Here is a 12,952-nt window from a genome sequence, read left to right on the forward strand (position 1 = left end):
CAAAATGGAGCACTTACGCTGCAATGCTATTACCATATCGCGTATAGCAATTGGACAGGCCAAGGTAGGCGATGCATGCTTATTGAACAACCCCAAGTGGGCGATGCATGTCAGTTGCACACCATTTCCAATGGCTTTATGCATTTGTCATGTGACACATGGATTTTGAAAAAGGGTCCATTGTGCATCGCCTACTTGTTTTAAGGTCTTGAAACTCTCCCAATGCAACCCACAACATCCTAAATTAGTCTACCATCCATATGAGGGTCCTAACGGTCATTTTAGAGAGTGTTTTTTTAGCGTTAAGGCAGGGGTGTCATACAAAATCCGTCAATGAATGTAGAAAGAGAAAAAATTGTCCAAAATAGAAGGATACAATTCAAGCCAAATTGAATTCACTTGAAAAACGTGAAGTTTTCCGACCAATAGTACGAACAACTGAAGGTATCATGCTAGTGGGGTAAAACTGGGTTTTTGTATGAAAAAAAATTGAAAAGGGTGAACTTGTAAGATATAAAGTATGACTTGTGGCACAAGGTTTTTGGAAAAGGCCTGGCATTGACTATGCAGAAACATATTCTCATTTGGTTGATGGAATTACATTCAGATATTTAACAATCTGAAAGATCATGAAAAGCTTGATATACGCCCAATGGATGTTGTCACGGCCTATTTGTATGGCTCATTGGACAATAATATTTTTATCAAAATTTCAGAAGACTTATAAGGACCAGAAGCATATAAAAATTCACAAGAAACTTTCTCCATAAAGCTTTAGAAATCCTTATATGGATTGAAACAATCACGGAGGATGTGGTACAATAGTCTTAGCAAATATTTGCTAAAAGAAGGGTACAAAAATGATCCTATTTGCCGTTGCATTTTTATAAGAAGTTCTGGATCTAAATTTCCTAAAATAGTTGTTTATGTTTATGACTTAAATATCATTGGCACTCCTAAGGAGCTAAAACTATTGAGTGTTTGAAGAAAAAATTTGAAATGAAAGATCTGGGAAAGACTAAATTTTGTCTTGGCCTACAGATTGACCATTTGACAAATGGAATTTTTGTTCATCAATCAAGATACACTGAAAAGATTTTAAAGAAATTTTACATATATATATTACATCGATGGAGTGCCCCAATGGTTGTGAGGTTGCTTGAGGTAAACAAAGATCCATTTTGACCTCAAGTAAATGATGAAAAGCTTTTTGGTGATGAAACTCCATGTCATAGTGCAATCCGGTCACTAATGTATCTTACCAATAATACTTAACTAGATATTTTTTTGACAGTAAGTTTATTGCCAAGATTCAGCTCTTCCCCAACTAAAAGACATTAATGGTGTCAAGCATATATTCCGATATCTTCAGGGAACCATTGACTTGGGATTATTTTATTCTAATGAATTCAAGTAAAAAATAATTGTTTATACAGATGTAGGATACTTGTCTGATCCACATAATGCTGCGTCTCAGATGGGTTATTTATTTACATAGGTAGCATAGCTATTTCATGGCGTTCAATAAAGAAAACATTAGCTGCAACTTCTTCAAATCATCTAGAAATCATTGCAATTCATGAAGCCAGCCGGGAGTGTATTTGGTTGAGATCAATGACACACCATATTCAGGAAATGTGTGGATTTCCTTTGAATAAAGATATTCCAACTACATTTTATGAAGATAATTTTTTTTGTACAGCTCAGTTGAAGGGAGGTTACATTAAAGGAGACAAACCAAAACACATTACACTAAAATTCTTTTTCACTCATGATGTTGAGAAAAAGGTGAAATAAATGTTCAACAAATTTATTCGGCAAATAATTTGGCAGACTTTTTCACTAAAGCATTAAAAACCTCAACATTTGAGAAGATGATATTCAAGATTGGGATGCACCATCTCAAAGAAATGAAATAATATTTGCATATGGGGGAGTAAAGTACGCGCTACAAACTTTTATTCCTTGGCCTAGGTTTTGTCCCAAATGGGTTTTCCTGGCAAGGTTTTTAACGAGGCAGCAAACAATGCGTATAAGCATATATATGTACTCTTTTTCCTTCACTAGGATTTTTCTTTCCACAGGATTTTTTTTAGTAAAATTTTAACGAGACATAGTGTATCACTGGACATCCAAAGGGGTGTATTGAAAATGATTGTAACGATGTGGATGTCCAAACTTCTTGGTCTAATTCCTCCATGACTTTTTTGTGTAATTCCTCCATAACACTTCGGTGTAATTCCTCCATTACTTCTTGGTGTAATTCCTCCTTTAAATGAAGTAAATCCCACACCTTCACTACCTCCTCATTGATCATCATGTTTATGACACCTCTTGAATCTTCCTATGTAATACTATAAATAGAGGTTTTGAGGAAGATGTTTGATACACATAAAAGAAAGAAGATACTGATCTTATATTTCTCTTTTGTTATTTTTTTCTCTATTGTTCCTCTTGTTTTGTTCTTTACATTACTATTCTTCTTCCTAGTATTGAAATAAATGGCACAATTATCTTACCCCAATCTACTTTCAATCATTTTAGCAATATTCATTGATTTTTCTCTGTCCAAGGTGTGTTAATCCTTTCGACTTGAATGTTGTTGCTAGATAATTGAAAGTTCTTGGGAAAAACTAAAATACAGTATTGAACTTTCATTAATTGCTCAACCTTGTCATCCCTTAATAGCTGATCTTATTATGTTATTTCCATGACATATTTAGTTCATTCGTTCCACTAATCACTAATAAAGTCCTACTACTATTAAATTTTTTGGCCTAACATCATCCAACCCTTCATTATTTATCAGTCTCTACCTCATTTTACGAGTGGCATATGTTATCTATTTCATTTAGTAGCATACTTGAGCCTTTTCTCAATCCCTTATCTTGTTCTAACCACTATTAACACCCGAAATTTCACTATAGAAAGGCATACATACTCATAATTTGCATACTCATATGCACTTTACTACACCTCATTAGTGTACTCTCATTTAAACCCATTTTTTTTCTCAAGCAAATTTAGTCTTTTTCCCCAGACATTATCACGTCCCAACCCCAAATTCCACTACGAAAAAACATATATATTCTTAATTCACACACTTCATATATTCTTTACTTGTCCATCTATACCTCATTTTTTCTTTTAATCTTGTCTTATCATTTCTTGAACAATATTTTATGTCATTTTCCTAAGAAATTACCACATTCCAGCCGTTGTAATACTCAAAATTTCACCTTGAACTTGCAAACACATAAATACTCAAATCAAATAAATACTCTTAATTTAGATACCCTCAAATGTACTTTTCACATCCAACACATTCTCAGTAGTGTACTTTCTTTTAAAAAAATCTTTTTTTTCATCGTTTTTTTTATATGTTTCTTAAATCTATTCAAAGATCCATAAAATATGTGGAAATTGTGAATGATATCGTATAGACTCAACAACATATCCACTGTACTCTCATAAAGTGGGGTTGGAAAGGGCAGAATGTACAGAAATCGTACCTCTACCTTAAAGATAAGATAGAGAGGTTTGATCCGATAGACCCCAACTCAAGATAAAAAAAGTATAAAAAATGTCATGGGAGTACAAAAGATCGTAGGTGGTATGAAAAATGACAAATGGCAAAAGAACAATACTACAACAAAATAATACTCCACTCGATCTGCACGAACATAATCAGTAGTAACAGAATTTGAAGAGCACAAAACTAAAAAAGTAGTCCTACAACTACTAGAAAAGGAAAAAACACAACACACTCATATCTGCTAGATTGGGGGCACCCGTACCTACTAAGCTTCTATCCTAATTTATCCACACCTTACTATTAACAGTCATATCTTCGGTAAGTTGTAATTGTGTCATGTCCCTTCTAATCACCTCTCCTAATACTTCTTTTGCCTATGTTTACTTCACCCACATCCATCCATAACGAACTTCTCACACCTCTGCACTAGGGTATCTATGCATCTCCTCATCATATGTCCGAAGCAACTTAACTTTGCTTCCTGCATCATGTTTTTCACTGAAGTCATTCCCACTTATCTTGAATATCCACATTTTTAATTCTATTTCTTATAGTATATCCACATATCTATCATAGAATCCTAATCTCTACCACTTTCATCTTCTGAATGTGATAGTTCTTAACTTGCCAACACTTCAACCCATACAACATAGCCAGTCTAACTATGTTGAAAATTGTTTTTAGCTACTGCATTAGTTTTTAGCAAAAAAAGTTAGAATTTAGGATGAATTTCAATTTCAAATTTTAACTAGGTTGTTTGAGTAATTGAGATATTGTAAGTTTTTGAATTTTGAATTTATGCCGATTTTTATTGTAATTTGGCTATTTAAAGCTCCTCAATTCTCATTAAAATTATTGAAAGTTATTTAAAGTATTTCCATCCATTGAGAGCCATTTTAACTCCTTTTTGCTGGCCATTTTTTTTAAAGAGAAAATGCTTTGTTTCCACCCTAAACTATACACGAAATTACTGAAATACACCCGTACATTAGAAGGGTCCTATTACCCCCAGACTAATTGAAATTAAATTTTGGCAACCTTTGTGCCTACATGGCACATACGTGTGCCTACGTGGACCTTCAGTGTTGATTCACGTATGTGCTACATAGGCTCTAAGGTTGACAAACATACGATTTTAATTAGTTCAGGGGGTTAATAGGACTGTCGTAATGTTCGAGTGTGTCTCAGCAATTTCGTGTATAGTTCAGGGTGAAAACAAAGCGTTTACTCTTCTTCAAAAGAACCAATAGTTGTATTAAGAGTTTCATTGATCTTACAAGATATGTAATTTCTTTCAAAGCACTATTATATCATTTTTAGCCCATAATGGCTACCTTTATAACCCGTCAGGCTTAACTATTTTAACCCTCCAGGGCTACCATTTTCAACCCATGCTTCATTTCAAAGTATAGAATTATTTTAAACCAAAAAGATGTCAAGCAACAATCTCTCTCTTTGAATGACCCAAAAATTTTCACAGATAAAAACAAATCAAATTTGGTCTATGAAGAAATTATGTGTTAAAATCCGTCCTTCATGTGATGTTTTAACGGGTGAAAAATTCTTACAACATTTTTGCAAAGCTTATGTAAGTAATTTCCAACAAGACAAGATTGTTGATGGGTTTTTAGCAAAAATCAAAATAAGAAAAGGAAAGAAGAGAAAGATGAACATCAAAAAGATGTGCAAGTTCAAAAAAATTGAAAAATTCAGCATTCACTGTCAAGAAAAAATTGAGGAGGAGCATTTTTTAAATTGCAGTAACTAAAGCAAATGAGGAGTGTTGAAAATTGCTTTTAGTTACTTCACTAGTTTTTAGCAAACTAAGTTATTAAATTTTGGATGTATTTATATTTTGAATTTTAACTAGGTTGTTTGAGTAGTTGAGATATCATAGGTTTTTTAATTTTAAATTTATGTTGATTTTATTTGTATGTTGGCTATTTAAAGATCATCAATTCTCATTGAAATCATTGAAGCTTTTGAAATATTTCAATCGACTGAGAACCATTTTAATCTCTTTTTGTTGCCCCATCCTTTTGTTGGTAAAAAAACAACCAACAAACTACCACTTGTAGGACTTGCCTTTTAATTTAGGTGAAACATTCTTATCAGACAAGAATCTAGATATGAGTCTATATTTCATCCACCTTGCACTAATACAATGAGATTAGACTGGATTCAATATTCAATTAAATGAGAGCATAGAATTTTTCCACATAAAATAATAGTGTTATTAGTATAAGGGACAAACTTATACTTATAAATTTGTATAATAAAATTTTAAGATTTTTATACAAAATTATGAATGGTGCTGAATTAATGATAAAATTTAAAAATAATATAATTTAGTTGTCACGACCCGATTCACGAGTCGAGATGGGGCCTACTAAATCCACCAGTAGGTAAGCCAAGACCCTAACCCGGAGCTAAGGCAGTGGGTTACTTTATTAGAAACACCTGGCAAGGACCACAATAGATGAATACCACAACAAACAATGATGTTTCACAACACACAACCAACTACGGATATGAATTCCCACGACCTTGAAATATTAGTAAAAGAGCATCTACATTTGACAATAGTAAATACATTTAAAATTCTAAATAGTCTTATACATTCGTCACAAATACAAAAGACTGAATAAAGATAGGAGGGAAACGGGCGACTCAAACTCCAAGAGCTCACCTAGTCTCCAGAAGATCAACACAACACTATCTCAACTTAGTGGCGACAACTAGTACTCGGGTATGCACCAAAAAGGTACAGAACTATAGTATGAGTACTAAAATAATGGTTACTCAGTAGGAATCATCGAACAACTAATCTAAATTATCAAATAAAGTAAGACAATAACTATAAGTCAAGGTATTAATTCATACCTGAATCATCTCCATCATCGTTGTTCAAAATAACTAATCAACTAGATCAATAATATGACATCTTATATCAAAGCATGTGTAATACCCCGCACTTTCCTGAGCTAGAAAACGAACCATTGTTCGTATATGTGAAAACCCCAATTTTGTAAGCCATATTTGGGCACCTAAATTACCAAGAGTTCCCTAGTTATAAGAGAGCTTATGATGTATTAAGTATGGTTATATGAGTCACTTTAAGTAGTACAAGCTAAGAGTTTCGAAATCCATCAAGTTTTAGTTTTTGAATTCGCAAGGGTCACCTTTGAATGAGCATAGCTTAATAAATATGTGGTATTTCTACATTTTTCTACCACAAAATTATATAGAATCGAATCAGTTTTCAAATGATACCAATTTCACCAAAATCTGATACTCAAGCTAGGAGTTATGGATTTGCGAAGTAGAGTGCGTCGCCTAACCAATCACACATGGACACTGGAAAGCATATGCGATAGAATATGCGACACCTATGTAAATATAGACGATATCATATGCGGCGCCTATGTAAATATAGCCAATATCATATGCGACGCCTATGTAAATATATGTGATATCATATGCGGCGCATATCTTATGGTTTCAAGTGACTTAAACACTTCATTTTTGGGTTATTTTGAGGGAAATTAAGTCTTTTGGCACTCCTTACACACCCCTAAACTTAACCTTACGAACTTAATAGATTCTAAACTCATCATAACCTTATTATCAGTCTAAGTTCATCATCCAAGAGCACTAAAGGAGAAAAACAACTAGGGTTACACAACCAACATTGAGGGTTCAATCTTTCAACAAATCCGTTATCATAAAGGTATGTGGGGTTATGAACAAGAATACCCTTTCATTCTTGCGCCCAAAGTTTGCATTATTTTACAAAGATACATGATTTGTACATCTTTTATGATGAATTTGAAGTGATAAATCTTATCCTATGTTGTTGTTCAAGATACTATTATTGTTTTGAATATTTAGGAAATAATCTCCCTGAGTTTGAGATTATTGTTATGATTAAAGGCTGAAATTTTTCAGATTTCCGTATAAATTATGCATGCTTGTGATATAAAGCATAAATGTTGAAATGTTTTGATTAAGTATCACTATAAGGGTCATTAACCCACATTGAGATTGATGTTTTGAGAATTTATGTGCTACATGCACCCATGTTAAGACTATTTTTGATGAAGTATAGAAAGATTTGACCTTTTGGTCACAACAGAGTTAAAATCCACTTTTTGAAAGGAGTTACGGATTTTATCATTTATTTTACTTAAGAAATATGAGATTATCCTTAAAGTGGATTTTTCTTAAGATTTTTGAGCATAGTATTGGGAGTAGCATTTAGCACCGAGTTGGGTATGTTACTAAGGTTTTATACCCCAGAACTACGTGCCACCGTAGGTTAAGACATTGACTTCCACTATATATGAAAAATTGAGATAGTGATCACTGAGATGAGATTGTTCTACACCGATGGAAAGGGTAGGACAACCCTAACCTTACGGGGGCAAGTCTTGGGACATCATGGGTGCTCACATGGTGTGCATGACGGTTAGAAGAACCTCCCAAAGAGTCATCCCTCATTCTTAGATTGATTTTACAATTTTAAAAGAGATTTGAAATGCAGATTTATGATGTATTCAATATTCCAGATTTCACTAAGATTTCTTGATGAGAGAATAAGAAAAGAATCTTGATATTTGGATTAAGTGTAATGGCTCATGATATCCAGATTGGCATGTTTTACTATTCATTGTGTATGATTTCAAATTTTATATTTCTTTCAAGCTTTATGAGTCATTTACAAATGTCCTGCATAATTTGGAAAGAAAACTTATGACATAATCGTTAAATATATATATATATATATATATATATATATATATATATGCATATAAATATGTATATTTCATACACCCCAATGTACTCGGTACATATTCCATGGTACTGACCCGCATGTTCGCATGTGCGCTACATTTTCCCAATAATGTAGGTTCAGGTGCTCATTCTCAGGTTTTACCATGATTATCCAAGAGCGTTGACCTACCTCCTCTACAGTAGTGAGTCCTCATGGTCTGAGGACTAGTTATTCAGAATTCCTCATGTACTTTGAGTCGTTCAACTTATTTCCTGAGTTTGGGTCAGTTGGGGTTTGTCCCAATGGCTCATGGATATACAGTTTAGTAGAGCCTTGTTAGACTAGATGGATAGATTGATCAAATTTGACAGAGATGTCGTATTTTGTTACTTTTCGTATTTTATTCGTAATACAGTATGATATTATGGAGGATGTTTAGATATTTTTATTATGATGACTTTGATTATATGTGTTGAATGGTAGAAAAATGGCAAAACGGGTTAGCTTGGGGCTACTTGTAGCCTTAAGCTCCGTATGACACCCCAGGGGCCGTTTTCAGGGCGTTACAAACTTGGTATCAGTGCCTAAGGTTATTGGAGTCCTAGGGAGTCTGACGAGCCATGTTAAGTAGTGTCTTGATCATCGGTGTGTAGCGCGCCATATCTATGAGCAAGAGGCTACAAAACATTTTAGAAAAAAAAAGGGTGATTTCATTCTTTCGAAAGTTTATCGTGCTTACAGTTGTTCCCTTTCAGCTATTAATTTGTACCCTCTTCTTTTAGAATATGCCTCCTCGCCAAGATAGAAGAAATAATGCAGGTCAGCAACCTCAGCCTGCTGATCCCCTGAATGAGAATGTATCCCATGCTGAGTTCAGGGCAGCCTTTCAGGTGCTTGCCCATGCTATTACCACCAACATTCAGGCCAACCAGGCCCTGGCTCCACAACAACAGGGAGGTAACTTAGCTTTCACAAGAATCCGTGTCTTTGTGAGGATGAATTTGCCAGAGTTTTATGGGTCCAAGATAGGTGAGGATACGCAATTGTATTTGGAGGAGATAGTAAATATCACACAGGTAATGTACATGTCTAAGGAGGAGAATGTTAAGTTAGCATCCTACAGATTAAAAGACCTTGCGTATGACTGGGTGGTTGCATAGCGAAAGGGTAGAGTAGAAAGTGCTGCTTCTATGACTTGGCAGGTGTTCCAAGATGCATTCCTGGATAAATTATTTTCATTAGATTTAAGAGAGGCAAAAGTAGAGGAGTTCATGAATTTACCGTAAAGCTCCATGACTAGTAAGGAGTATTGCTTGAAGTTCAATCACTTAGAAAAATATGCCCTAAATCTGATAGCTGACAATCGAGCCAGTATGGGTAAGTTCTTGACTGGGGTGTCAAGCTATGTAGTTAAGAAGTGTAGATCAGCTATACTTAATAGTGAGATGAATCTTTCTAGAATGATGACCCATGCCCAACAGATCAAATCATATAAGATAAAAGAGTAGGATAGAGTAAGGGGGAATAAGAGAGCCAGATCTGAGCAACCTACTTATGGTCAAAACAGATCGCAAGGAGGGAATCTCCCTCAGTTTCAAAGCCACTTATCTATGCCAGCACCATCGTCAGCTAGTGCTCCAACACTTAGAGGTAGGAAAGAACAGGGAAATAGGTCTTCTATGTTTGGATCTCAGAATACTGTGAGCAACCAGCTTAACAGTCCACCATGCACTAGGTATGGTAGGGATCACATGGGTAAGTGTTTGTGGGGCCAGAAGGGCTACAATGGATATGGCCAGGAGGGCCATAGTTTTAGAGATTGTCCTCATACCAGACAGGGGAACCATGATGTTCGCCCCCAGGCTTAGACTGCTAGTGCTCCAGCTCCTGTAGCTCATCCAGCTCCTACTCATGGTGCTTCTTCCAGCACTACTGGCGGTCAGCACCAGAATAGATTTTATGCTTTTCCTTTCCGTCAGGAGTAGGATGACTCCCCCGATGTTGTTACTGGTATAATTTTTTTGTTTCAGTTTGATGTTTATGCGTTGTTGGACCCTGGATCCATTTTTTCAAATGTGACACCTCTAGTTGCTGTAAATTTTGAAGTGAGTGCCGAGAATATCCTTGATCCCATCCTAGTTTCTACCCCTGTGGGTGAGTCCATTGTTGCTTGAAAAGTGTACAAAAAAGTGTCCTGTTTCTAGTCTTCATAGAGTTATGTTTGCTGATTTGATAGAGTTAGACATGTTAGATTTTGATGTTATTCTGGGTATGGACTGGCTTCACTCTTATTATGCATCCATATATTATTGTACCCGTGTTGTCAAGTTTCAGTTCCCTGGTGAGTCTGTTATCGAATGGTCTGGTAACTTTGCATCTCCCGAGAGTCATTTTATCTCATATCTCAAGGATAGAAAGCTTATTTCCAAAGGGTGCATTTATCACCTAGTTAGAGTTAAAGACACTAAGTCTGAGACTCCAACTCTCCAGTCAGTTGACCTTGTTAATGAGTTTCCCGTTGTCTTTCCAGAAGATCTTCTAGGCGTACCTCCCAATAGATAGATAAAATTCAGGATTGATGTTCTTCTCGATACTCAGCCCATTTACATTCCTCCATCTCGTATGGCACCCGCAAAACTTAAGGAGTTGAAAGGGCAACTCAAAGATCTCTTAGATAAAAGTTTTATAAGACCAAGTGCGTCTCCTTGGGGTGCACCTGTCCTATTCGTGGGAAAGAAAGATGGCTCTTTGCGCATGTGCATTGACTATCGCCAGCTTACCAAAGTCACTATCACAAACAAGTATCCCCTTCCAAGAATAGATGATTTTTTTGATCAACTGCAAGGTGCAAGTTACTTCTCAAAGATAGACCTTCGCTCTGTCTATTATCAACTCAGAGTTAGGGAATTTGATATCCCGAAGACAGCTTTCCAAACACGTTATGGTCATTTTAAGTTTTTTGTTATGTCCTTCGGGCTAACTAATGCCCCAATAGCTTTCATGGACCTTATGAATCGAGTGTTCAGGCCATATCTTTATATGTTTGTCATAGCTTTTATAGACGACATTCTAGTATACTTCCGTAGTGAGAATGAACATGTTGATCATCTCTGTATCGTCTTGCGAACCCTTAGAGATCATCATTTGTTTGCCAAATTTGGAAAGTATGAATTTGGGTAAGGTCAGTTGCTTTTCTGGGTCATATTATATCTTTTGAAGGTGTTAGAGTTGATCCCCAGAAAATAGAAGTTGTTAAAAACTGACCTAGACCTATCTCTCTGTCCGACATTAGAAGTTTCTTGGGTCTAGCTGGCTATTACCGCCATTTTCTTGAAGGTTTCTCCTCTATAGCTTCTCCTATAACCCGGTTGAACCAAAAGAAAGTGAAGTTCTTGTGGTCCGATTCTTGTGAGAATAGTTTTCGAGAGTTGAAGACTCGACTCACTACAGCCCCTGTTTTGACTCTGCCTGATGGTGTTGATGGTTTTGTGGTATATTGTGAGGCTTCTAGAGTTGGTTTGGGTTGTGTATTGATGCAGAGATGTAAGGTTATAGCCTATGCCTCTAGACAGCTGAAACCCCATGAGAAGAATTACCTCACCCATAATCTTGGTCAGCTGCTATTGTGTTTGCTCTGAAAATCTAAAGACACTACTTGTATGGTGTTCATGTTGATGTTTTTGCTGATCATAAAAGTTTGTAGTATGTTTTTACTCAAAGAGAGTTGAATATTAGGCAGAGAAGATGGTTAGAGTTATTGAAAGACTACGATATGAGTGTGTTGTATCACCCGGGAAAGGCTAATATAGTGGCGGATGCCCTTATCAGGATGTCTATAGGTAGTGTTTCGCATATTAGAGAGGGTAAGAAGGAGTTGGCTCGTGATGTGCATCGGTTGGATAGGTTGGGAGTTAGGTTGCATGAATCCGCTGAAGGGAGTATGTTAGTACAGAGTACCTCCAATCCTCCTTGGTTTCAGAAGTAAAGGAGAAGCAAAACTTATATGCTAGTTTGGTCAGACTGAAAGAATCAGTCAAGGACCAAAAGATGGAGGTTTTCTCCCAAGGGGGGGTGGTGTGTTGAGAATGCAGGATAGATTATGTGTTCCAGATGTCGAGGATTGGAGACAGAGAATTATAGCTGAAGCGCATGGTGAGCGATATTCTATTCATCCTAGTACCACCAAGATGTACCACGACTTGCGGGAAATCTATTGGTGAAGTTGCATGAAGAAGGATATAGCAGCATTTGTGGCTAAGTGTGCGACGTGTCAACAGGTTAGGTAGAACACCAAAGACCTGGAGGTATGATGCAGGAGTTTAGTATTCCTACTTGGAAGTGGGAAGCGATAAACTTGGATTTTGTGACTGGTTTACCTCCTTCCCGATGCCATCATGATTCCATTTAGGTTGTTATGGACAGATTGAATAAGTCTACGCACTTCTTGCCTGTGCATACTTCTTATACTGCTGAGGATTACGCTAGATTGTACATCCGAAAATTAGTCAGATTGCATGGAGTTCCCTTGTCCATCATTTCAGATAGGGGTGCTCAGTTCACTTCGCAGTTTTAGAGTACTTTTCAGAAAGGTCTTAGTTCCCAAGTGCATTTGAGTTCTGCTTTCCATCCGCAGACAGATGATC

The sequence above is a fragment of the Capsicum annuum genome, chromosome 9 (genome assembly GCF_002878395.1).
Source record: "Capsicum annuum cultivar UCD-10X-F1 chromosome 9, UCD10Xv1.1, whole genome shotgun sequence".
NCBI lineage: Eukaryota > Viridiplantae > Streptophyta > Magnoliopsida > Solanales > Solanaceae > Capsicum > Capsicum annuum.